The sequence below is a fragment of the Heterocephalus glaber genome, unplaced genomic scaffold, assembly GCF_053883595.1.
Source record: "Heterocephalus glaber isolate CG9 unplaced genomic scaffold, H.glaber_assembly_v1.0 deba00001472, whole genome shotgun sequence".
NCBI classification, from domain to species: Eukaryota; Metazoa; Chordata; class Mammalia; order Rodentia; family Bathyergidae; genus Heterocephalus; species Heterocephalus glaber.
Genome location: NW_028258315.1, coordinates 32,759,334 through 32,785,267, shown reverse-complemented (window position 1 = coordinate 32,785,267; position 25,934 = coordinate 32,759,334). Strand labels below are relative to the sequence as shown.

Below are 25,934 nucleotides of genomic sequence, written 5' to 3'. Positions count from 1 at the left end.
AGTCAAGAACAGTAAGTTAAACGTTGTATGGTTCCTCTTCTATGAGAAAAACAATTACAAACAAATTAAAGAGTAAAATAAAGGCAAACTTTTTGGAGTTGGGAATCAGAAACATGAGTGAGGAAGGCAGTGAGGAGATTGAGGGAGGTTAGGGGATGAAAAATGATCAAGATATGTTAAATATGTGTACCAATTCCCTAAAATATTTGTATATATCATATATTACAAATATATACCAATAAAAAATAAAATAAATGACAGCCTCACTACACAACTAGGGTTGCAATTATCCTAAACAATCGAGATTATATCATGGGATCCATATTAAAATAGATAACCAGGCATTTTCTGTACTTAAATGGATTGTTTTCTCAACATTTAAGGTAGTGACCATAAGACCTTATCTGTCCCAACTGAAAAATGTGAATTCATTTCCATTAATTACAGAGCTTCTGGTAGGTTTTCCTGCACGTGCACCATAAGACTATACGAATAAATACATAATGATGACCTACATTATCATTGTTGTCATTGACATTAACTCCCAAAGATCCCAAGTAGGTAATGATAAAATATTCCTTAAAGTCTACAATAGTTTCTTATACATGTATCTCTATAGGCTCCACAAAAGCCTGGTCTTTCACGCACTAGTAGCAGGATATTGGTTGTTTATTAGAAACATATACAGCATCTCCTACTCTTAATGTTTTTCTCTTGTGCTAGCCTGCATTCACACCCAGTCCTGGCTCCCACACCCACCCTAGGACATGGACTATAATCCTCAGGGTCCATCTCAAAGCATTAAATGATACCAGCTGGGCTTGGCTAAAAGCAAAAAAGAGAAAATAAAAACTTTCCCTTCCACTTGGTAAGGCTCAAAGGAGATGTTAAGTAAATGTTAGTCACTCTTTTGGGAATTATTTTGCTCTGTAATGAAAAATTGGTATTTAATTAAAGATTAGAGCCATGTTGTAGTGATTTCAAAAACCAGAATGGGAAGATTATTCAGGTAACAGATAATACCACTCAACTCTAATCCTTCATATTTAAAATGTCTTTCGTGTGGTGGATTTCAGCATTTTCCCAACTGTATACACTTCATATGCCATTTTCTAGTTTTGTTTTTATTTAAGACTTTAGAATATATAAAAAGATAATTTTCATACTTTCTTTAATGACCATGAATTTTGGTTTATCAGGTGACCTTACTAAAATTTTTTCTTCTATTCCTTTGCTTTATCCCCTTAGGAACTTGCTTGCTTTGAATGATATGAATATTCCACATAAAGTTGCTGTACTAAGAATAAAATCCCTTTGTAGTATTATATTCTTTTCTCTAACAGTAAAGAATCAGTGAGGATTGCTTGAGACTATTAGTCTTATATAGAAGATCTAGTAATAATAATGTTTGTATATTATGGTAGATTATATTAATTTTCACCAAATATCCCATTTTTCTTTTTATTGATATAATGAGGACATTAATGCAAAATCATGAAGTGGGTTTCAACCAGTGACATGTGAGGAGTGATATGTGTCATTTTGGGGCATACTGATAGCTTATTCATCATATCTTTTTTACTGGTACATAATCTGACATTGTCCCAGATAAAGATTGCTTTGGCATGATCAAGAAATAAACTTCTGTTTTCATAAGCCATTTAGATTTTGAGGTCATTTAATGTTATAGCATAATAAAGCCAGCTCACATCGGAATTTGTGTTATTTTGTTATAACAGGGATAGAAAATAAATATACCTGTTTCATTTTAAAGAGCAGTGTGCACAGATTAGTAACAAAACATGGACATTTCCTATAAGATTAAATGATTTTACTAAATTTACCCTGGTGACTAGTGAAAGCAAGAAGCTATACTGATAGCAAGATCTAGTCTCTTACTAGCTACTGTGCCTATGGCAAAATATGTATTTCTTTCTTCTTTTTTGGGGGGGGTATGGGGGATCAAACTTGGGTCCTTGCGCTTGCGAGGCAGGCGGCAGAACCACTGAGCTAAATCCCCAGCCTCAAAATATGTATTTTTTAAGAGTAGGAAATCTACTAAGGAAAGCCAAATGTGTTTCCTTCACAGAAATGTTGGATAATTGTTTGAGGAAATGAACATAATCTGGTCTCTCATGTATGATACGGGATCCATTACTGATAGTTAAATAAATGAACAAATGGACAAGTGAATAAATGAAAAGTGCCTGAGACTGCCCAAGAGGCCCAACTTATGGGAACATGAATTTTTGTATTTTAAGACTGAATGATATTCTATTCCAATCAGTAATCTGTCATTAATATTCAGAACTAATCTTCTTGACAAAAAGATAACATTGCTATTTTCAAAATAGGACTGTTACACCCAACTAACACCCTATATTCAATCAATTAATTTATCTACTAGTCTTTTAAAGCCTTTAACATGAAATTATTTAGTGATTTCAACATTGTCACTTCTTTAGGTAATACTTTCAAATAAAATTATATCATCATTTCTAATCAAGACAGATGTAAATGTTTATTAATATTACAAAATTTTAAAGGAATAAATAGAAACACAAAAAAACTATCTTTTATTGAATTGCATCTCCAACTCAAATAATTAATATAAAAGTATAAAATAATTAATTGGCATTGCATTTTGTACCAGAACTTGTATAGACACACAAACAGACAAATGGATAATTCTTGCTTTCAAAAAGTTTACCAATGCATAAGATTCATGTTAATGGGATTATATATTAAGATATAAGTTTATAATTTTAGTCTTAGATTAAGTATTCAGATTGAATTAAGAAATCACATTTAGTCTGGTTTCATCTCATTTTGATATGTAGCTTCATATGTCAAGTAACATATTAGAGTTTGTTTTCAATTAAGCCAGTCTGTTCAAAGGACTTCAACCCAGTATGGTCATAGGAAAAAATTAATACTCCCTTATTATACTCAAAATAATCCATATCAGAAATAGTTTTGAATAAGATTGCTCCCCACCCTTGGTGCTAGGGATGGAGCCAGGACCCATGCTCTACCATTGAACTATTCCTTCTAGACTCAGATTGTATGTTTAGATTAGAATCAGAAGCAGGGATAAGAAGGAAGAGCCCAAAAGAATTTCATTTCTCATGTGTGGTCATATTTACCACAGAGAAGAAACAGAGATTCTGAACAAAGGTTCAGGCTAGAAAGACAGGTCCCTAGGAAACAAGGTAAAAGGACCTGAGATCATGAGAACTCTGCAGAGCCCAAGTTAAACTGTTTGTGCTTAAATATCTTTTTAATGTGACTTAATACTATCTCAAAGGTATAATTCACTGACTTGAGAACAAGGCTAAGGTTAATGTCAGAATTGAGGGATGTGATAGACTAGAAAACCAGCTAGTTATCTAAGCTTTAAATTTGAGATAGTATAGAACCAGGACATTAAAGAATAAATGAATTTTATGAAAAGAGACAAAGGCTGAATTGAAGGAGAATAAAGATAACAGCATTCGACATGGCTGAATAGAGGGGGTGCCACGTTGGAGTTACTCAGAGAAAAACAACTAAAAATATAGGTAATTAGAAGAAAGGGAGGGGTATACATCTTAATGGCCAAACCAATCTGAAATAAGAGAATTGTGGATCAAACAAAACATAGGCATAGGACTTTATAAAATGGTGAAGAAGCCCATAGAGCTGCCTGTGGACCTCTACCTACGCAGAGTAGGAGCCACCATCCTGGGAAGTTCCCAAAAAACTAACAGACTGCACTAGCATGGAAAACTCAAGCCACACATGATAGATTTGGGATATAAGGCTCCTCATTTCTTTTGCCTTCCTCTAAACAGAAAACGTTGTGGCCCGGCAGCAAATTTCTCCAGCACACACAGAAGCAAGTGACCAGAAAGCTGCTCCCACCCTCATGGGCTGCCAGGTTTTGTTTTGTTTTGTTTTGTTTTTGTCATGCATCATAGGGCTAACTGGAACCTCTAGTAAAAAAGTTAGGGACCTAAGTGTGGCAGTGAAGGTAGTGAGTGGAGCAGCACCACTCCTCCTGCCCTGCTCCCAGTGGCATAAGAGAGGAGAGGGATGTGGAACTTGGGCAACTTGGGCAGTGGGGCAATGAGTGGAAAGTCAGCACTCCTCCTACCCTGGTCCCAACAGTGAGACAGAGGAGAGAGAAGTGGGAGCCAAACAGCCTTGGGCTATTTCCACAATGGTGGCAGAGGCAGTGAGTCAAAGGACAGCACTCTCCCTGCCCTGCTCCCAGTGGCATGAGAGAGGAGAAAGACAAGTCAGCCAAGTGGAACAGAGGAGGCTGTGCAAGAGCCAGGATGGCCCAACTGTGTAGAAGACTGGGAGCAGCCACAGGCTGTCTCTGTCTGAAGGTGCCACAGCAACTGGGAGACTGACACAGAGGACATAGAGACAAACAAGGTAAGGAGATGTGGGTGGGCCACTGAGGGACATCCAGAAAGTTGCTGGCTGAAGACTCTGGCCCCAGCCCCCACATCCAGAGGCCAAAATTAGCTCCACACACACAGCACTAATCCTACTATAGACGTGGTGGGGTTGCCTAGCAGATTTGGCCTCTGACTGGGACACTATTGCAGAACTGTGGACAGTAGAGGAATTTTATTGTTTATTGTTTTGTTTGTTTGTTTTGTTTTCCTTTTTCTGTCTTTTTTTGGGTTTAGGTTTTTATGTTTATGGTTTGTTTTGTTTTGTCTTTTTATCTCTTTCCTCAAATGTCTTTCTGATTTTTTAATATTTTCATGTGAGTGAACATTGTCTCTAGTCTTTCTGGTTCAATTTCAGTGTTGTTTTGCTTTCTTCTTCATTTTTTTCTCTCCTGTGCTCTTCTCCAGTTTCCCAAAGCTTGGGCAATCATCCTTTGCTCTTCATCTTTGCTTCTACTATATTTATCTTCATTTATCACTCTAGTTTTTTCCCATCTTTCTTAAATTCCCCCCAGGGTAAAATCACTCTACTAAAGGGAAACTCACTGAATACAAATTCCTGGTTTATGTTAGATTTTGTTATAAAACTGTAGATCTTGCTCTTATGGCTAAAAGGACCAGATTAATAGTTACCACAGTTTGTCAGTTTCTAGGCTGTGCTTGATGCTATTGTTATTGCTAATTGTACTATTTTAGCCAGGGTGTCATATCTGTTGAAATGAGTTGTTCTCCCTTGTATGACAACACTGTGATTGTCTTGAGTAATAATCATCACCATAGTCTAGTACCAAAGACTGGGTGCTGGGCCAAATAGCAACTTCTCATCCTAATAAATTGGGAAGGTAAGATCTTGGAACAGGCACAAACACCAAGAGCCAGCTACACCTAGAAAATGTATCTCAGAAACAGGTATTTCCTAGGGGAGCCTCAATACTAGTGATAAAGCTACCCACCAGAAGAAATTTATAAACATCAATAAGAAAGCAAATTAAAATTTTAAAAATAGAAAATTATAAGACACAGAAGCAAAACAAAACCCCAGACCACCAGCCCATCTAGGACAAGCTCAAGGGACAAAGAGATAAAAGAAATCAGAAGCTACCCACCTGAAATTTCTGAAATGATAGCAGCAAAAGTAAAAAAAATAGATGAATGAGGCCATAGTGAAAAATTTAGATCAGAAATAATCTCTCAGGTAAAAACAGAGATGGCAGTCATAGTGAAGGACTTCCTCAATGTATCTAAAGTAATCACAGATTAAAAGAATATATAGGAGGTTAGGAAAATGATGGAAACCATGAATGCCTAACATAGGAAAGAAATGAAATCCATGAAACAGATATCCAGAAGATTAAAAATTCCATTGAAAGTATATGCAGCTGAATGAACCAAGGTGAGGCTAGAATATCAGATCTAGAAGACAGGATCATGGTCAGTGATCACAAAAGAAAGATTTCTTAAAAATAGCATCGGACTAGGAAAATCAATCCAACACCTGGAAGGTGATGCAAAGAACAACATACGATTGTTTGGAGTCAATGAAAAGCAGAAGACAGCACAAACAATATAAAAAACTTGTTCACAGAAGCAATAGCAGAAAACTTCCAAGCATGAAAAAAAAAAAAAAAAAAACCCGACATACAGATAATTAGCCATGACCAAAATAAATCTATGCCAAGGCATAAAATAAGCAAAATTCCAGAAATTCAGCACAAGAACAAAATATAAAAACCAGTTCGAAAAAATAAACAAATTACTTATAAAAAGAGCAGATCAAAATTACAGCAGACTTCTCAATACAAACCCTTAAGTCAAGGAGAACTTGGAGTGTAATATTACAAGTCCTGAAAGGAAACAACCTCCAACTCAGATTTATGTAACCTGTAAAACTATCTTTTACAATCAATGGAGAAATAAGATTCTTCCATGACAAAGAACAACTGAAGAAATTCATGACAACTAAACCAGCTCTCTAAAATGTTCTGAAGGATATGTTAGAAAGAGATAATGAAGACTACAATTCCAAGAATACCAACAGAATCCACCAGGCAAGGCAACCAATTAGATGGGAAAGACAGGGAACCAACAGCATGAAAATAATATGACAAGGATAAGCCAATACATATCAGTTATAACCATCAATGTAAATGGTCTCAATTCACGAATCAAAAGAAATAGACTGGCAGAATGAATCAAGAAACAAGGTCAAACAACATGCTGCATACAAGAAACATTTAACTCACAAAGCAATTCATAGATTGAAAGTCAAAGGATAGAAAACAATATTTCATGTGAAAAGAACTCAGGAAAAAAGCAGGAGTTGCTATTCTATTTGCAGAAAAAGTGAACTTCAAGCCAAGACTCATCAAGATACTTGTTAAGGGAAAACTATAAGAGGAATATATTACAATCATAAATATGTATGTATCAAATACCAGCACACCCAACTATATAAAACAAATATTAGTGGACATGAAAAATCAAATAAGCACTAACACAATTGTAATGGGGGAACTCAATACTCCATTGTCACAAATAGACAGATCAACAAGACAAAAAAATCAACAAACATAGAACTTAAACAAACCTGTAATAAATAGTCTTAGTGGATATCTACAGTCTTCCACCACACAAAATCAGAATACACATTCTTCTCAGCTGCACATGGGACATTCTCCAAAATAGAGCACACACTAGCCAATAGAACATGATTAAGTAAATGCAAAGGAATTCAAATTATCCCATGCATATTATCAGTCCATAGGACAATCATACCATAGGACCATAGGAAATCAGTAGCAAAAGAAACCACAAAAACAACATAAACACATGGAAATTAAATAACATCCTCCTGAGCAACCAATGGGTCACAAATGAAATTAACAACCTAATGTTGAACCTCAAACTTGTAGAAAAAGAAATAGTTAAGTCCAAAGCTCATACAAGGAAGAAAATTATAAAGATCAGAGGAGAAAGTAATGCAATTGAGACTAAGAAAATAATACAAAGAATCAATGAATTAAAGTGTTGCTTCTTTTAAAGATTAAATAAAATTGACAAACTCCTAGCCAACCTTATCATATAAAGGAAAGATTCAAGTCCATGCAATTAAGAATGCAAAGGGTGAAACCACAACAGATCCTGCAGAAAACCAGAAGATCATCAATACCTACTTTAAGAACCTGTACTATAAAAAGATGGAAAACAAAGAAGAAATGGACAGATTCCGAGGTACATGTGAATTACCAAAACTGAATTAAGAAGATATAAAAATTCTAAATAATCCAAAGTCAGTCAATGAAATTGAAGATGTAATTAGAAATCTAAGAAGAGCCCAGTCCTGAATACTACAAGAAATTTAGAGAAAATCTAATGCCACTGTCTTCAAATTCTTTAATGAAATTGAAAAGGAATAATACTCCTAAAGTCATACCTGATACCAAAACCAGTGAAAGACCCAATCGAAAAAGAGGCCAATCTCCCTAATGAACATAGATGCAAAAATCCTCAATAAGATATTGACAAGAATGCAGCAAATCATCAAGATTATACACCATGACTAGTAGGATTTACCCCAGGAATTCAGGGATGGTTCAACCTATGCAAATCAGTAAATGTAATACATCATATCAACAGAGCCAATGACAAAAAAAAATCACATGATCATCTCAATAGATGCAGAAAAAGCATTTGACAAAATCCAACACTCACTCATAATAAAAACCCTATGGAAAATTAGAATAGATGGTCTTTATTTCAATCATTTAAAAGCTATCTATGACAAAGCAACAGCCAATATCATACTAAATGGTCAAAAGCTAACAGCTTTCACTCTAAAATCAGAAACAAGACAAGGATGTCCACTATCACCACTATTATTCAATATGGTTCTGGAAATATTAGCCAGAGCAATTATATAAGAGAAAGAAATAAAAGGAATAAAGGTAGGAAAGAAAGAAGTTAAATTATCATTCTTTGTTGATGACATGATGCTCTACATAGATGATCCCAAAAACTCCATCAAAAGACTTCTAGATTTAATAACCAAATTCAGTCACATAGTTGGATACAAAATCAACACTCAAAAATCATTCCTGTACACAAATATCAGCTACATCAAAGTGAAAGCTTCACTTTGGAATATATGTGGAATATCATCAAAAACAAGGACAATAGAATGTGAGAGGATGTTTGCGAAAGGAGCTCTGATTTTCAAGTGTTATAGAAGCACAATGTAGACTTTATAGCAGAACAGTGACACATTTCTTGAGAGATTCTTATTTGCTGCTATAATTAGAGATGAGTTGTGGTGTGGGGACTATATTCTTGAAAACCAGTAAAATTATTTGCCAAATAGCATGGAAATGAATCATCATAGACCTGGATTTAGAAAGTGTCGGGGGTAAAAAGGAGAAATTTTAAATTTTTGACATAGTGAGAAAAGGAAAAGAGATCTGTCACAGAGAACTCTAAGGTTTTGAGTGAAAGTATTTGGAAAAATGGTAATATCCTCAGAAGAGAAAAAGAAATTGTGGAATGAATCTCATTTGGAGCACACAAGTCACCTAAAGAGATGTCTAGAGGATGAACTTTCTATTAACTTTCAATCTGGTACAAATATGCACAAGACCTTTTTTAATAATAGAGAAGTAACCTTGGGAAAAATCTCTGACTTTCCCAGCAGCTTCTCTGCCTGGTATCAGCATTTTATTACAAAGGCTGGTGTGGAAAGACAAGGAATCCTCTTGGGCCTGGAATGCTCCTTCAGCATAGGCTGAGCTCTGCAGGTTATACATAAAATCCATCTTTGGGCTAGAGGTTCTTGGGGAGCTGCACAGCCTGACCTCAGCATGCACTACCTCAGACCTTCTAGCTTCTGTAAGAAAGAAATTATATCACTTAATAGCAGAGGAGTATTTTTAATAAATATCTGTGTTACTATCTTCATCATCAATCACAATTCAGAATTCTTTATACTCCACTAACAAGAGAAGAATAATGACTACTTTTATGCATATTAATCTTGCTTTTTTTCCTCCCTTTTTTGTGGTGCTGAAGATTGAACCCTTGGCCTCATATATGTTAAACATGTGCTGTACCATTGAGCTATATTTTCCAGTTCTCATATTGATTTTACAAAAAAATTATATAAAATTGTGAAGATTCCACATACAGCTTCAAACATAGCCATGGACATCATGTAAGATATGAAGGTAACATTTCTACATTTTTGCAGCTACAAGACTGGAAGCCATTGGAGTGAATGATCCTGCAAGTCTGAGAACACAGAGCTAGGAGCAGACAGCTGGCCCCATGGCAGGAAGCACTTGCACTGAAATCTCCTCTGAATGAAAAGTGAACACAGGTCATCACCAAAAGATTCCCACACAGAAAAGAAGACTTACTGATATGCTATTGCACTGGACAAGTAGAGTAACTGAAATGTATTTAATGACTTCTGCAAAGCTCTACTAAAATAGCAAGACTATTAAATAAGCTCTGTGTATATTTTTTTAACCAAGAACTTTTTCCCAACTAATTTAATTATTTGAGTTACTTTTCGTTAAGTAGAGTAAGAAATCAATCCCACATATGTCTGGGAGTTTTACTAACCTATTATACTATCCTAATGTTTTGGGGGGTTTTTTTTGGAGGGAGGAAATAATATTTTTTAAATGATCTTCCAGTCTTTTACTACAAGTAAAGGAGATCTTTCTTTTTTTATTTATCTATATATTTATTGGTACATTTTAGGTACACAATACATTTACATTTATCATTGGGTGTTTGTACCTGAACATGATGTATCTTAGTTCTTATGTTTTCCCCCATTACCTGTACACCCTTCACCCCCACCACCCTTCCCTATTTACATAGACTTTGTTTCCATTTTTTTTCTTTCTCATACTTTTTCCTTTCCATTCTTCCCTTTCCCCTTCCTCTCCCGCCACCCCCACATCTTTGGACATTTTCCTATTTCAAATTATCAATTATTCATTTTAATCATTTTCATCCTTATTTATTCTTTCAGCTTCTCACACTAGAGAAACTATTCGGTATTTACACTTGTGTGTTCTATTGATTTCACTTAAGAGTATGGCCTCAATATGCATCCATTTAGCTATAAATGTCTCTAATTTTTTGTTCTTTATGGCTGAGTAGTACTTCATTTTATAAAAAAAAACCAAAAACACATCTTCTTTATCCAGTTTCCAGTTGATGGGGACTTGGGCTCTTTCCAAGCTTTAGCTATTAAAAACTGTGCCGCTATAAACATAGGTGCACATATATCGCTGTGGTATAATTCTTTTAATTCTTTGGGGAAGATACCCAGCAGGGGAATAGCTGGGTCAAATAGGACCTATAGTCCTAAATCTTTGAGGTATCTCCATACTGATTTCCACAATAGTTGCACCAGTCTGCATTCCCACCAACAATGGAGAAATGTTCCTTTCTCTCCACACCCCTGCCAGCATTTGTTATTGGTTGTTTTCTCGATAGCAGCCATTCTTTCTGGGGTGAGGTAGAATCTCAGTGTTGTTTTCATCTGCATCTCTCAAACGACCAGTGATGTTGAACATTTTTTCATATATTTATTTGCTGCTTTTACTTCTTTGTCTGAGAAATGTTTGTTCATTTCAGATGCCCATTTTTGAACTGGGTCTTTGAATTTGGGGGGTCTTATTTTTTTCAATTCTTTATATATTCTCAATAGTAGACCTTTGTCTGAGGTACAGCTGCTAAAATTGTTTTCCCACGTTGTAGGTTGTCTCTTATCTCTGTTGGTAGTTTCTCTTGCAGTCCAGAAGCTTTTTAATAGGATGAGATCCCAGTTATTGATTATTTGTCCTAGCTCCCGTGCTACTGAAGATTTGTTCATAAAGTCTTTTCCTATGCCAATGTCATCAAGAGTTCTTCCTAACTTATCTTTGAGCAAGTTTAGTGTTTCTGTCTTAATATTTAGATCTTTAATCCACTTTGATCTTAGTTTAGTGCACGGTGATAGGTATGGGTCTAGTTTTTATCTCTGGCAGGTTGAAATCCAGTTTTTCCAACACCGTTTATTAAATAGGCTATCTTTCCTCCAATGAGGGTGGTTGGCTCCTTTGTCAAAGATAAGGTGGCTGAGTATGTCTGGAGTTGTTTCTGTATCTTCTAATTTATTCTACTGATCCCCAGCTCTGTTTCTTTGCCAGTACCATGCTGTTTTTATCATAGTACCTTTGTAGTATAGTTTCAAGTTGGGGGTATCACAACCCATGTCTCTGTTGCCTAGAATTACTTTTGCTATTCTAGGTTTCTCCTGATTCCAAATGAATTTTTGAATTTTTTTCCTCTACTTCTGTGAAGTATATTGTTGAAATTTCAATCTGCATTGCATTACATCTATATAGTACTTTTGTAAGTATGGCCATTTTCACTATATTGGTTCTTCCTACCCAGGAACAAGGGATATCTTTCCATTTTCTTATATCCTCTTCAATCTCCTTCAGAGTGCTGTAGTTTCCAGTGTAGAGGTCTTTTGCTTCCTTTGTTAGGTTGATTCCTAGATATTTCATTTTTTTAGATGCTATTGTAAAAGGAATTATTTCCCAAATTTCTCTCTCAATGGGTCTGCTATTTGCGTATAAGAAGGCTATTGTTTTTTGAGCTTTGACCTTGTATCCAGCTACTCTACTGAATCTGTCAATTAGGTCTAGAAGACTTTTGACTGAGCTTTTTTGGTCTTCATGTAAAGTATCATATCATCAGCAAATAATGATAGTTTCACTTCTTAAAGGAGATCTTTCTTAAAGTGAAAGGCAGTAAAGAGAGAGCTAAAGATTATGCTAAGCTAAATAAGCCTGGTACACACAGAAAAATATTTCATAATCTTACTTTTATGTAGCCTCTAAAAGGTCAAACATATAGAGATGTAGTGAAAAGCAGTGGTCTGGGGGAGTGGGATGGAGTGACACAGGCCAGAGGTTTCAAATAACCAGATACTCAGGTGAACAGCATGTGGACAGTGAATATAACAGAAAGACTTCAGATAACAGGGGTGTTTCATTTTGAATATATGCTAAATGAGTAGATTTTAGCTGCTTTTGCCACTAAAACAAAACAAAAATAAATAATTAAATGAAGTGGTAGATATGTTAATTTTCTGTACTACGATAAACATTTCATTGTATCTCATTACATAACATTGTATCCTTTTAACATACAAAAAAATGTATAATTTATAAAATGAGATTCTCCTGCAGGGTAACAAAATATTTAAAAAATTAAAATGTCAGTGAAGTGTTTCAAAACAGGAAAAAACAAAAATAACAAATAGTACAGAAGTACAAACTAAGAATCTCCAAAAGTAAATCAGGAGATCCTGGAATCATCTCAGGAACTCTAGTCTCACTTCTACATTATACCTTCCTTTTTCTGTCCAGGTTCTTGCCAGGTTTAGATTCTGCCTAGAAGACATGCGCATTGACCTTTCTTTGCCTCACTTTACAAATGACAGTACTGTGTTTCTACCAACTAGGTGCTTGTTCCATTGACAGATCAGACTTTAAAACGCCTATTTGTGATTCTGCTTTCTCTAGAAGAATAATAAAAGATCATTTTTGGAACAGATCTGTCTTTTGAAAATACCTTTTTCTTTGAGAATCAGCATATTTCCTCAAATTATTTTCCTAAACTGTTTCTTATAAGTTTTTTGTCAGTAAAAGTCAAGAGAACTGGCTTCTCCAGTATGGTACTGGTATAAGTGAATTTTCACTTTTTCAGCTACCCACATACTTTCTTTTTCTTTAAATTAAACAGAATCTATATTGCCACATTTTATCTTGATTCTCATTTCAGTTGGGGGAAAAGCCAACGTTTCTCTGAAAACATGGAAAAAACAATGGAAATGATATGAATAATCTTATTTGAAATAATGAAAGAGATGAGTTATGTCTTACTTTTTTCTCATTGATGACACAAAATACCCAACCCCCAAAGTTAAAGGAGAAAAGGTTTATTTAGCTCACAGTTTGTAGAGGTTTCAGTCCATAACTGGCTGACTACAAGGCAGAGTGGTTTAACAGAGGGACAATGCAGGGGAGAACAGTTCATGGCAGGCAGAAGACAGCAAAAGCAAGCAAGAGAGAAAACAAGCCTTTTTCTGTCCCTTATATTGTATCTAGACTACTGGGATTAGGGTGGTGCTGAGCCAATCAGTGGACTGATTTAGTAATCACACCCTTAATCCCAGAACCACACAATCTAGATTCAGCCACCTCTGAAAATGCCCCACATATGACCTCATGAAGCTTTGGGGGGATGCAAAGTGCTAAAAAGGAAAAACACCAATTAGATTGAATTGCTAGGAAAGTATGATCGAAGAGAAAAATTATCTAATAAATGGGTGGTGAGTGGGAAAGAAAAGGTGATGGTTTAGAGGGGAAGCTTGCTAAAGACAAGGGAAGTTCTCACCCATGTGTGAAAAAAAAGAGAGAGAGGAAAGAACTTGATTGATTTAGTAAAGGCCATGGGGAAGGTGAAGTTTAAGTTTCAAGAAAAAAGATGGATGGATGTCTAATGGATTTATATGCAGACTAACTAAGAGTATAGGCAGGTGATTAAGCTTTGGAAAGGAAAAGGGCTCTTTTTCTTTTGAGACAAGGAAGGTAGATAATTAATGATAATGACACTGGGGAATTTTGAGGTGGAGAAGAAAAAACTAAAAATTTTAAGGTAAATTGCTCTTTCTCTGCTGGTAGGAGTAGGGAGAGACAGTATCAGGGGAAATACATTGGACCTTTGAAAAGAGTGAAAAACTGAGGTAGCCATCATGGGGCATGGTGAAGAAATACCACAGAAAGATGTTAAAAATGATTGTCAGTAGGAAAAGGTGTCCCTTGAGATTAGATATAGACATGGCAGCTGATAGATTAGAGGAACAGGGAATTTTCAAGGGACAAGGAGGCATAAAGAGAAGAGTCAGGAGGAAGAAGAACCAGGAAAAGTGAAATAAGGAATATTTCAGAGAGCAATGATGAAAGTGGCCAAGTTTCTAGGGACACCATGAGTGAGGAATTCTGAGGACAAAGGAAGATGGAAGGTTTTGACCTTGACGAATTGAAAATTATTAGATATGGGAGATTATGGCTAAACTTTACCACCAGCTGGAACTCTCCGGCTGGTAATTTTCACTCCTTCTCTGGATTAAAGTATATGCATTTCTTAGAAGTATATTCTTAAATTTTGCTGCATTCATTTGCTTTTTCTGCACACCTGATTGTTTGATGACAGAATGCATCTACTGACTCATTCTGGACTATCTCCTCTTGTGTCAAGCTGCTTTCTCTGGGTAATATTCAGGCAGCCCCCAACTTGCAATGGTTCAACTTAATGATGGTGGAGAAGTGATACGGTTTCCATAGAAGCTGTACTTTCAATTTTGATCTTTTCCAAGACTAGCTATGTGTGTAAAATACTCTTTCATGGTACTGGGAAGCTGCAACCCCCAACAGTCAGACCACCATGTGGGGTAAGGACTGATGCCATCCAGAATGCAGTGGTACCTCAGTTCACAAACTAAATTCATTCCACAATTCTGAGATGGCTGTGTTTGTGTTCTTGTGGGGAAGATGGCCACCATTAGGATTATTCTTTTTTTTCTTTTTTATTTTATTCTTAAATTCTTTTATTGGCACATTTTAGGTTACAATACGTTTACATTTATCATTGGGTGCTTGTACCTGAACATGCTGTATCTTGGTTCTTATTTTTTCCCCCATTACCTATGTGCCCTTCACCCCCTCCACCCTTCCCTATTTACATAGACATCATTTCCATTTTTTTTTTCTTTTCTCATAATTTTTCCTTTGCCTTCTTTCCTTTCCCCTTCCCCTCCCTTCACCCCTACCTCTTTGGACCTCTTTTCCTATTTCAAATTATCAATTATTCATTTTAATCATTTTAACCCTTATTTACACTTTCAGTTTCTCACACCAGAGAAACTATTCGGTATTTACACGTGTGTCCTATTTATTTCACCTAAGAGTGTGGTCTCAATATGCATCCATTTAGCTATAAATGGATCTAGTTTCTCATTCTTTATGGCTGAGTAGTACTCCATTTTATAAAAACAACCCACATCTTCTTTATCTAGTTTCCAGTTGATGGGCACTTAGGCTGTTTCCAAGCTTTAGCTATTACGAACTGTGCCGCTATAAACATGGGTGGGCATATATTGTTTATTCTTGAGCTAGTATGTTCAGTTGGTTAAGTGTATCAAATGCATTTCAACTCACAGTATTTTTAAATTGTAAGGGTTTTTTTGACAGATCCTCATTGTAAGTCACGGGCATCTGTATTTCCTCTCATCTTCAGTCTCTGGCTGACACATGAAGCAATCAGCATTGGTGATGACACTACAGTGTGCCAGAATGATGACAGGAGGCAGACACTAAAGAGAGCAATGGGTAAGGAGCAAAGGAATTCTAGGCATAAGGAAGGCTTGCTTGCTTTATAGAGAGACAGAAGATAGATATAAAGAATGACTAGGGCTGGGGATTTAGCTCAGTGGTTCCACCGCTTGCCTCAAAAGCTCAAGGACCTGAGTTTGATCCCCCATACCAAAAAATTAAAAAAAAAAAAAAGAATGACTAGAAGACAGAGATTCACAAGGACTTAAACAGTGAAAAATAGAAAGAAAAACATAACAGGGATCAAAATTATGTTGTCTTCTTCTGATGTCTCAGATTCACTTAAATTTCCACATACATCTTTGCTTATATTGGCAAAAAAAAATTATATAATCTTGCTACTTTACACAAGAATTCATTTTTCATCAAAATAAATAGAAACTAGAAAACTAATAGCCAAATGATAAATAAGGTTTATTTATAAAGGACTAATTTAGGGAACAAAAGGACCAAGAAGATACTGTATTCATCCCCACAGGCACACCTACAACAGCCTTTTTAAAACCTCCACCAGATTACTCCCCTGCCCTGCTTCAAAGGTCACTGACAGCTACAAGGACCTGTGAGAGTAAGTCAACTTACAGAGCAGGTAATTTAGATCCTGGTTTCCCAGACACACCCAGGTCACAACAACTCTCTTGTCCTAAGCACTGATAGCTTTTCCTCCTGCTCATTAGATTATACTGGTTTAGACAGTAATTCACATGGTTACCACATATTTAGAGATATATTGTTGCAACTCATCTTTTCAGTCTTGTATCCTGATACTCTTTCAGAGCTCCTTTAGATATGTGGAATGTTTCATCATTACTAAGTACATCAGTACAAGTGTTCTTTGACTTGTAATGATGGGGTGACATTCTCATAAACCCATCCTAAGCTGAAAATATCATGTTGAGAAATGCACTTACTATACCTAACCTACAGAATATCATACTTTTACCTAGCTTACCTTAAACATTCTTAGCTCAATTACATTAACATAAAGTTTGCCAAAATTGTCTGACACAAAGCTTATTTTATAATGTAATACTGAATATTTCATGTAATTTATTAAGTACCATTTACTACAATATGAAACAAAATTAATTGCTTCCTAAATACTAAAAGTGGAAAACAGAAAAGTTGTATGAGTATGGAGTACACTTTCACACTGTCATAAATTTGGAAAATCAGAAGTGGAATCATCATACGTTGGGGATTCACCAGTATCCCTCACGCCTGTTATTTTTAGCACACATTGTCCACTGTTTCACTGTTGCTAATGCTGGCCTCATCCTTAAGCACACTTTCTTTTATGCATCTAGCAAACTCCAGCTTACCCTTCAAGTCATATGTCAGGGAGTACCTCCCCTACACAGCCCTCTCCAAGCCCTGAAGATGAACTTGTCCTTTCTGCCCTGTGTTCCACAGCGCATTAAGTACACCTTTGCCCCAGCACCTACACATTTTACTGAAAACATAGGGTTTTATCTGTGCTCTTTATCAGACTGAGTTCTTTGAGAACATATCCAAAATAATGCATTTATGATTTCAACTTCCCTCCAAGGAAAACCAGGTTCCTATTCCAGTATTTTCTGTCTCAAAGTACAAAAGCAAAAACTTTGGTTGGAAAAATCAAAAGTTAGCAGTCATTCCCGACTTCCTCCTCACTCACTCTTGTTAACCTACACATCTTGCATAAATCTTTACTTCTGCTACTTCTATCTAAGTCCAAGAAGTAGACATCTTTTGTACAGATATTCTGTCCTGTTCTCCAAATTTTGGTTGGACCATTCTTTTTGAAAATAAAATAATAAATTCTACTGTCATGTCTATTGAAATTCTAGCAACTACTTTCCATTACCCTACTATTATACATCCAAAGTCCTAGCTTGACTTGCCAATGCCTATTTCACTAAGCACCAAGTTTTATCTTCTTCATGCTACCTTCTCAAGGAAGTCTGCTGATTTCCCTGAGTCAAGTCTCCTGCTATGGGCTTTTGTGGAACTGTGCACTGTGCAAACACTTGGCAGAGGTGTCCTGTGATAACGTGTTCATTTCACTAACTAGACCATGTATTTCCCTAAGGCATGGTCAGTTTCTTCTTTTGCCTACAAATCTATTTGTGGGAAATAGGTGTACATTAAATAATTGCATGGTGGGGCCGGGGATTTACCTCAGTGGTTTCACTGCCTGCTGCGCAAGCACAAGGACCCGAGTTTGATCCCCGGTACCAACAAAACAAAACAAAACAAAACAAAAAAATAATAATTGCATGGTGACTGAACAAAGAATTCTCTTAATTGCATTTATAGCTTCCATGTGAAGGATGATACTTACAGAAAGCTAAATAAATAAGAAGCATCTGCCAAATATTTAATATTTTCTTTAAGTTTCAATTATACTGCTTTCCTTTTTATTGGGGTAAAAGTAAGTTTATTTTGTCTTGTTTGAGTTGGAAGAGTTGGAAGAAATATAAGAAAGTTTCCCTCTTTTTATTTTTTCCTTCTCTGGGACCTCATATCTCTATATCATACTCTAATATGTAAAATTTAAGCTCATGTGATGGTTATTAAAATTACAACTCACATGGATTAAGTAATGATCTGATTCCTGAAATCCTCCCCCCGCAAAAAAACCCAGTCAGAGCTTTTAATTCAGTGAAAAGCTGAATTATCTAGAGCAGGCACTAGTACACACAAGTGACTTCAAGGATCAGACAGGAAAGAAAAATAAACAAAGCTTGTGGGTATAAGACAGTTTGGAATAGTAGGGCAGCAGAGTTCTGAAGAGTACAGGTCCTGCCTAAATCACTCAAACTCAAAGTTACTTCTAATGGTCAGAAGAGCACGCATTAGTAATGTGCAATGAAATGATATAGTATATACCATTATCTAATGTATCATGGATAAACTCCTATGGATTGACTTCATTTCTTTTAAATTTTCAGGCCAAATAATAACAATGTATTTAGAAAAAAGCTTTCAAATTATATAAATATACATATATATATATATATATATATATATATATATATATATATAACAATCTCCTAAGACTGTACTTAAGTGTTGGAAAAAGAAACCCTGAAGTGTAATTGTACACTTGTTAATGGGGTGATGGCATGTACCACTTAATTGGTTTTCTTCATGTTTTGCTTCTAGTGTCAGGGAAAAAGAGTTCTTACTTTCAATTGCTTCCTAATTTATCTCCTGTTCTATGCTCTGCCAATTCAGCTATCCAATTATAGCACTATCCATTTCTCTTACAGGAGTTTAGCTCTGAAACAACTTGCACTTTTAAAGAGGATTAAATCAGTCAATTCTGTTACTCGTGGTTATGGAGGACAGGGATATTATGATGAATGAAATTCACTAATAATCCAGAAGAGCTCATTTTAGGCAAAACCATGGGTGTTCTACTACAGTGATTCCGATTAGCATTGCCACCTAGAAACAAACAGTCCTCTATATTTCCTTTATTAAATGTACAAAAGGGAAGCATGTTGACCAATGCAGAGAAGCACAAAGAAATGGACAGGTCAAAGGCTAAAGGTAACATGCACACACCAAAGTCAGCTGAAGAAAAGATATATCAGATCATTTTGTGTATGTAATAATGAGGATTGAACCCAGGACATTCGCACTGAGCTACATTCATAGTCCATTATAAAAATTTATTTTCTTTATTTTCAGATAGGTCTCACAAGATTGCTAAGTTGCCCAGGCTGGTTTTGAATTTTGCAATCCTCCTGCCTCTTGTGTTACTTTATTTAACTTATGCAAATAACAATAAATGAATAAACTAAATCCTAGCAGAAATATTGAAGGACTCTTATGAAATATTATCTTAGCTATTATAAGGTATAATTTTATTGCTAAGGCACCAATAAACATTCATTCATTTTATAGGTAAGGAAATTTTTCACTCTCAGTGAAGGAGACTGAAAAAATAGTAACTTGTAAAATGTAGGTACAAGAACGAACAAAGGAAAAAAGTGAAAATCAGATTTCCACTATACCACATCTTTGCAGTCTTTTTCAAATCATAACTAGTTAGGCCTCTACATTTTATCCATCTGTAAAACGAGAATTATATTAAGCTTTTCTCCTATAACCACATAGTTGGGACTCTTAAATAAAAATAACAGATGTGAAAATGGAAGTTATTTTGAAAAATATTTATTTACATATCCTAACATTGTGTTTTGGGCTAAAACAGACAGTTATTTCAAATGATACCTTTTTCCTCTGATTTTCTACAAGCTTTTTGTAAAATCTCCAATTATTCTTGATACTTTGAATCTTTAATTTATTTGAATTTATGTAAATTTATATGTTGCATCTATTAATCACCCTAGTGTACTTGATTATTCAAAAATATTTTTACAAGATTTGAGGACTCTCTTAAAGTCAATTACATTATGTGCATTTATTTGATGTGCATGTAACTAGATCTCATAGATGTCTGTTATATTTTTTCTGTTATTTATTCATACTTGGCTGATGAATTCAGACTCATAGTCTGTTCATATTCTATTTTGAAATAAATAATGTTTCATTCTGTTTTGCCCAGTGCTGCTCTAAAAAGGAATCATCTACACTTGCCTGTCAAAAACTCACTTTGAGGGACTGGGGATTTAGCTCAGTGATAGAACGCTTGTCTAGCTAGTGTGAGGCCCTAGGTTTGATCCTTAGCACCAAAAAATTAAAAAACAAAAAAGCAAGAAATCAAGCAAAACCCCTCACTTTGTGTAAGTGACAGTAAGATGAGAAAAGAGGGAAATTTATAAAGAAGGAAATGCAGTAAATCAGAAGGGTTATGGGAGGAGACATCCCAGAAAAGTATTATTCTCTGTGCAAACATTCTAATTCTGGTCACATTTCTGGTCTCATTACACATTCACAGATTACGTGGTTCAGTAGATATACACAAAACCAATGAGATGTGAATACTCCCTGATGATTTCTGACTTAAAAAAGTGGGAAAAAGTAAACTTCTTCATTTTTTCTTTTTATTTTTTTTTAGTAAATGTTGATGCATAACAAAGATAATTTTCAGGAAAAAATGAGGTTATAGGACATGCTTATCCATAATTTAAGACTTAATTATTCCTGGTAATTAAGATGGTATAACTCTCCTCAAGTTTAGAAAAATACACCATCAGACCAGAAGAGAGTACAGATACAGGCTTATATGGAAATGGGGTGTGTCATAAAGAGAGAATTGCAAATTAGAGAAGAAAGGGCAATTAGATAGATGGTTTTGAATAATTATCTATCTAAAGAGAAATCAGAGTCCTTTTATATTCTGTTGATGACAAAAATCAATTTCAATCAGGTTGCAGATATAAATGTTTTAAAGCATACCTAAAAGTAAATGAAACAAAAAATAAAAATTCAAAATTTTCCATTGTAAGCAAGAAACATAAAATCATAGTCTTCAACTTAAAATGTTTAGGAGAGAACATGAAGATATTTTTATGACATTGAAGAAGAAACAAATTCATTCAAGAAGATACCAAAACACACTTAAAAACATACTGATCATAATGTAACACTAATAAATGTGACACTTTTATAATGGTGCTCAGAAGAGGCACAATAAATAAAGTGGATAAACATCTTCAGGCAAGGAGAATCTATTTGCCATGCATACATTTGACAAAGGTTTGATATTCAAATCATAAAAATGATTCATAGAAATTAATAAAGAAATAAGCAAAATACATGAATAGAAAATTTACTGAAAAGGAAGTCCAAATGGTTAATACTAGAATGCCAAGATGCTCGGTCTCACTATAATTAGAGAGTAGCAAATTGAAACAATACTTACATTTACAACCATAAGAGTAAAAAAAATATATATACTAAAGTCTGATAATTCCAACTGTTGGTGTCACTTGGGAAAACTGTTTCTCTCCCAATGGGATTGTAAGCTTGTGCAACACTTTAGGTAAAAATGAGCCAAGTCTTGTAAGCTTGCATTGGCTGGAGATGATGCCATTCCATTCCTAAATTCAGACTCTAGACTAGAAGAATTATTTTGTAAATGTTCAAGGAATCATTAACAAGAATGTTCACTGCAACATTTTTATTAACCAAATTAAACACAGAGTTTTATTTTTAGTCCTTCAACAAAAATTTACTGAAATACCTACAATGTTTTAGGAATTATAACACACATTGAAGAAAAGTGGACATCTTATATGTTTGGTTGTATGTTTAGTTGTTTCCACCATTTTAGGTTTATCATAACACTTAAATCTTTACTACTGTCTAATTTCTCACATTTTCAGCTTTGCAAGACCGCCTAGGCACTTCTTGGTTGACAGAGATGACGTGTAAAACTGCTTTGTGACCCAGCACCAACTGTTCTGCCATGGAAAATTCAACAATTCTCTTTCCTAGTGAAACATTTCCTGGGGAATAATTATCATTTGTCTGATTTATGCACCATCATGTGTACCCTCAGTGTAACCTTGGGAAGCAGGTATTGATCTGAATGTCCTCATTTTAAAATGCAGACATAGTGCGGTTGAGAGAATTTCCCAGTGATGCAAATTGAGAAAGTGACAAACTAAGATTCAACCCCATATACACTGACCCCAGAAGCAACTAGCTTCCAAAAAATCTAATCCTCCCTTCTTCTCTGCAAAATGCCTTGCTGTAGACACTCAGGACTGTGTTTCCACCATGTCCATACTCTGAGGCATAAAAGGAGTTAGTGGAGGTGGAAGTATGCAAGAGAAATTGCATACAAGAGAAACTTCTCACTGGCATTTCTGAAAAATAAATAAAACTTCAATTTAACAAAATTAAAAAGCACAAAGGATGGTGGTACTGTTCTTATCTTCCAATCTCCTATCAAGTTTCTGTGCAATTTTGAGAACAAAAACTGCTTATAAAATTTGTTAAATAATGAAGCTATATTTAATCTTTGTGGGATTAATCTTAAGTCAAAACACACTTAGTTCTATTCAGTCATCATTCCATGGCTTTAAAAGAAACTAACTTTGTTATGTCAATTTTCATGTAAGATGATTTGCTTTAGAATGATTTTGTGTCTTGAGAATTAGCTATAAAAGAGAGGTGCTATGAGATCAATATGTCTTCTCCAAGACATATTTCAATAATGTGAATATATCAAGAATATTTGATGAGCAAAGTTTACCAAAGTTGAAATGAATATTATGGCTTTGATCACCACTTGTGTAAATAATTCACCAGGAAAAATAGTCAATACAGTTTCCTTTTCAATATAGTTTCCTGTAATCCTGACACCATCTCCTATCAGGTATTTTGCTCTTGAAAAAGCTCAGATGTCCATACTATCCTTTCTGTTATGTTTTCCACAGTTGCAAAGATTTCCATCAATCAATAGTTTGTTTTGTTTCTCAACTGAATTATCTAAGTAAATTTACTCAGTAAGTGAGACACGTAGGGTACTTCTGAGTCTTCTCTTGTACTGACTGTACAGACAGGAGAAAACAAAGCTACTTAAAGTTGGTATTTCCTTTAGTCTGCTTTGAAACCTGGGGTAGTATATTTGTGTTCTATTGCTGCAATAGCAAATTATCATAAATTTAGAGACATAAAACAATAATTTATTATCTATATTTCTGAAAATTAAAAGTCCCACTCCATTTCTCCATTAGAAGCAAGCCATCTTGTAATGGCAGACTTATAGTTCACAGTGTGGCAATAGTGGTATAGCAAGATCAGGCCAAGAAGAATCAAGAACACACCCAGAGGTTGGAGGCAAGTAGATAGCTTTATTATGCTGGCAGACTGATTGAGGATTTCTCCACAAAGTGATCAGCCCAGAGCTGGCAGTGAACAGGATTTATACGGGTAAAGGGAAGAAGGGTGGGGATACAGTAGCAAGGCATTTATCATGAGTTCATTGGTTGAGGAAGTTACATTTAGTTTACATGATTTGATAGAAAAGTACACTAGATGCAAACATTTCCTGAGAACAAAAGACAGTGAAGGAGGACATGTGTTAGGCATGGGAGGAGGTATAACCTGGGGCTGGCTCTTTGTCAGTTAGGTCAGCTAGCCACAGGAAAAACCACTTTTTTTGCTCAGAAATCATTTTCCGGCTCAATATAAAGACCGAATTCTTTCTGGAGGCTCTGGGAGGCTTGTTTATTTGTTTGTTTATTTGTTTGTTTGTTTGTTTTTGCCTTTTCCATTCTCTAGAGGACACTTATTTCCCTAGCCTGGTAGCCTCTTCCTCCATCTTTAAAGCCAGTAGTGTAGATTCTCTCTTCTTTCTGACATCTTCTTCCATCCCGTTTTCACCTTTTGATTATGATCCTCCTTCCTCCCTTTTTAAGAACCCTTGCAATGATGTTGTACTCATTTCAATAACCCAAGATCATCTCACCATTTCAAGACCCTTCACTTAAGCATATCTATAAAATCCCTTTAGCCAGGTGAGATAGTTAATGGAATGTTAACTTCACAGAGCTAAGGGATGCCCAGACAGCAGGTAAAATATTATTTCTGGTTATGTCTGTGAGATACTTCTGGAAGATATTAGCATTAAACAATTGACTGAACAAAGAAGATCTGTCCTCACCAACATGAGTGGGAATCATCCCTTTTTCTTAAGGAGGAAAATAAAACAAGAAGGCATAGGAATGATGAAGCAATAATGCATAATAAAACAGGCCTTTGGCTTGCCACCAAGTTTTGTTTTGTTTTTTTCCATATGTTCTGTCCCAGAAATGTAACCATTTGGGAAGCTCGCTGTTCAACCTCAATGTATCAAAATGTTCTGACTGTTTGTGCTCCAAGATATACCTTCTCAGGAATAGAATTACTATGAAAAAATGAAAAAATGGAAACAAAGTCTTTGTAAATAGGGAGGAATGGAGGGGTTGAAAGGAGGGCAGGGGAAGGGGGAAAAATAAGAACCAAGAGAGATTATGTAAAGGTGTAAATTTCCAATGATGAATGCCATTATATTGTATACCTAAAATGTACCAATGATTAAAATGTATAATTGATAATGCAAAATAGAAAGAAGAGGTCCAAAGGGGTAGAGGAAGTGGGAGGGGTAGGGGAAAGAAAAGAAGGGAAAGGAAAAATTATGAGAAATGGAAAAAAAGGAAACAAAGTCTTTATAACTAGGAAAGGGTGGAGGGGGTGAAGGGAGGGCAGGGAATGGGGAAAAAATAAGAGCCAAGATACATCATGTAAAGGTACATGTTCCCAATGATAAATATAAATGTATTGTATACCTAAAATGTACCAATAAAAGAATTTAAGGAAATAAAAAAGATATACCTTCTCTATGTATCAAAAGTATTCTGTTCAAACAATGTAACTGTTAGTACCTGATGTTTCCACCTAAATTTTGCTTCTAGCTATGTCTAAAAGGTTCCTCTCAACTTCCTTTCCCCAACTGTATATAAACAGACTCCCACTGCAACTTGGGGCTCTGAACTGAGACTGTGCAAACTCTTCTGAGCCAGACAGCTAATAAAAGGGGTTTTTCCATCTCTTTGAGTCACTTTCAGATTCTTGATTCTTCAAATTGCTGTAGCTTTAACACAGAGCTGTAACACTTGGCTGTAGTATGAAACTGTTCCACTTTGCCACAACAGGAAGGGAAATTCTTGATATTCCTTCCTGAGTGGGGAAGCTCATCTGCTCCTTCCTTTAGACATGCATCTGCCTAGTTCTCAGGTCTTCAGATTCTCATATTTACATAAATCAACCTGTCTTAATCTTTTTTCTGCTACTATTTCAGGATATCTGACCCTAGATAATTTGCAAAGAAAAGAAATTTATTTCTTACAGTTCTAGAGTCTGAGAAGTCAAAGGTTAAGAGGCTGCATTCAGTAAGGCCCTTTTTCCCTTGTACATATATAGAGTTAAGGCAGCACAGGGCATAGCATAATAAGACAGCCAATCTGGCTTTTATAACAGACCCGCTATCTAAATAGATCATTAATCCAATCCATTCATGAGAGCCTAACCTCTGTTACCTTATCATTTGTTTAAATTGTCACTTGTAAATATTATTAACACATGAATTTGG

General features: G+C 35.4%; 1 long non-coding RNA gene across 1 annotated transcript; it reads left to right on the top strand.

Annotated features, from left to right (window-relative positions):
* The first annotated feature begins 4,091 nt into the window (after window positions 1-4,091).
* Window positions 4,092-25,181, top strand: LOC147826309 (uncharacterized). Its single transcript, XR_015439455.1, has 3 exons — window positions 4,092-4,422; window positions 15,804-15,895; window positions 22,180-25,181. It is a non-coding gene; the product is annotated as an uncharacterized LOC147826309 (long non-coding RNA).
* The last annotated feature ends 753 nt before the right edge of the window (window positions 25,182-25,934 follow it).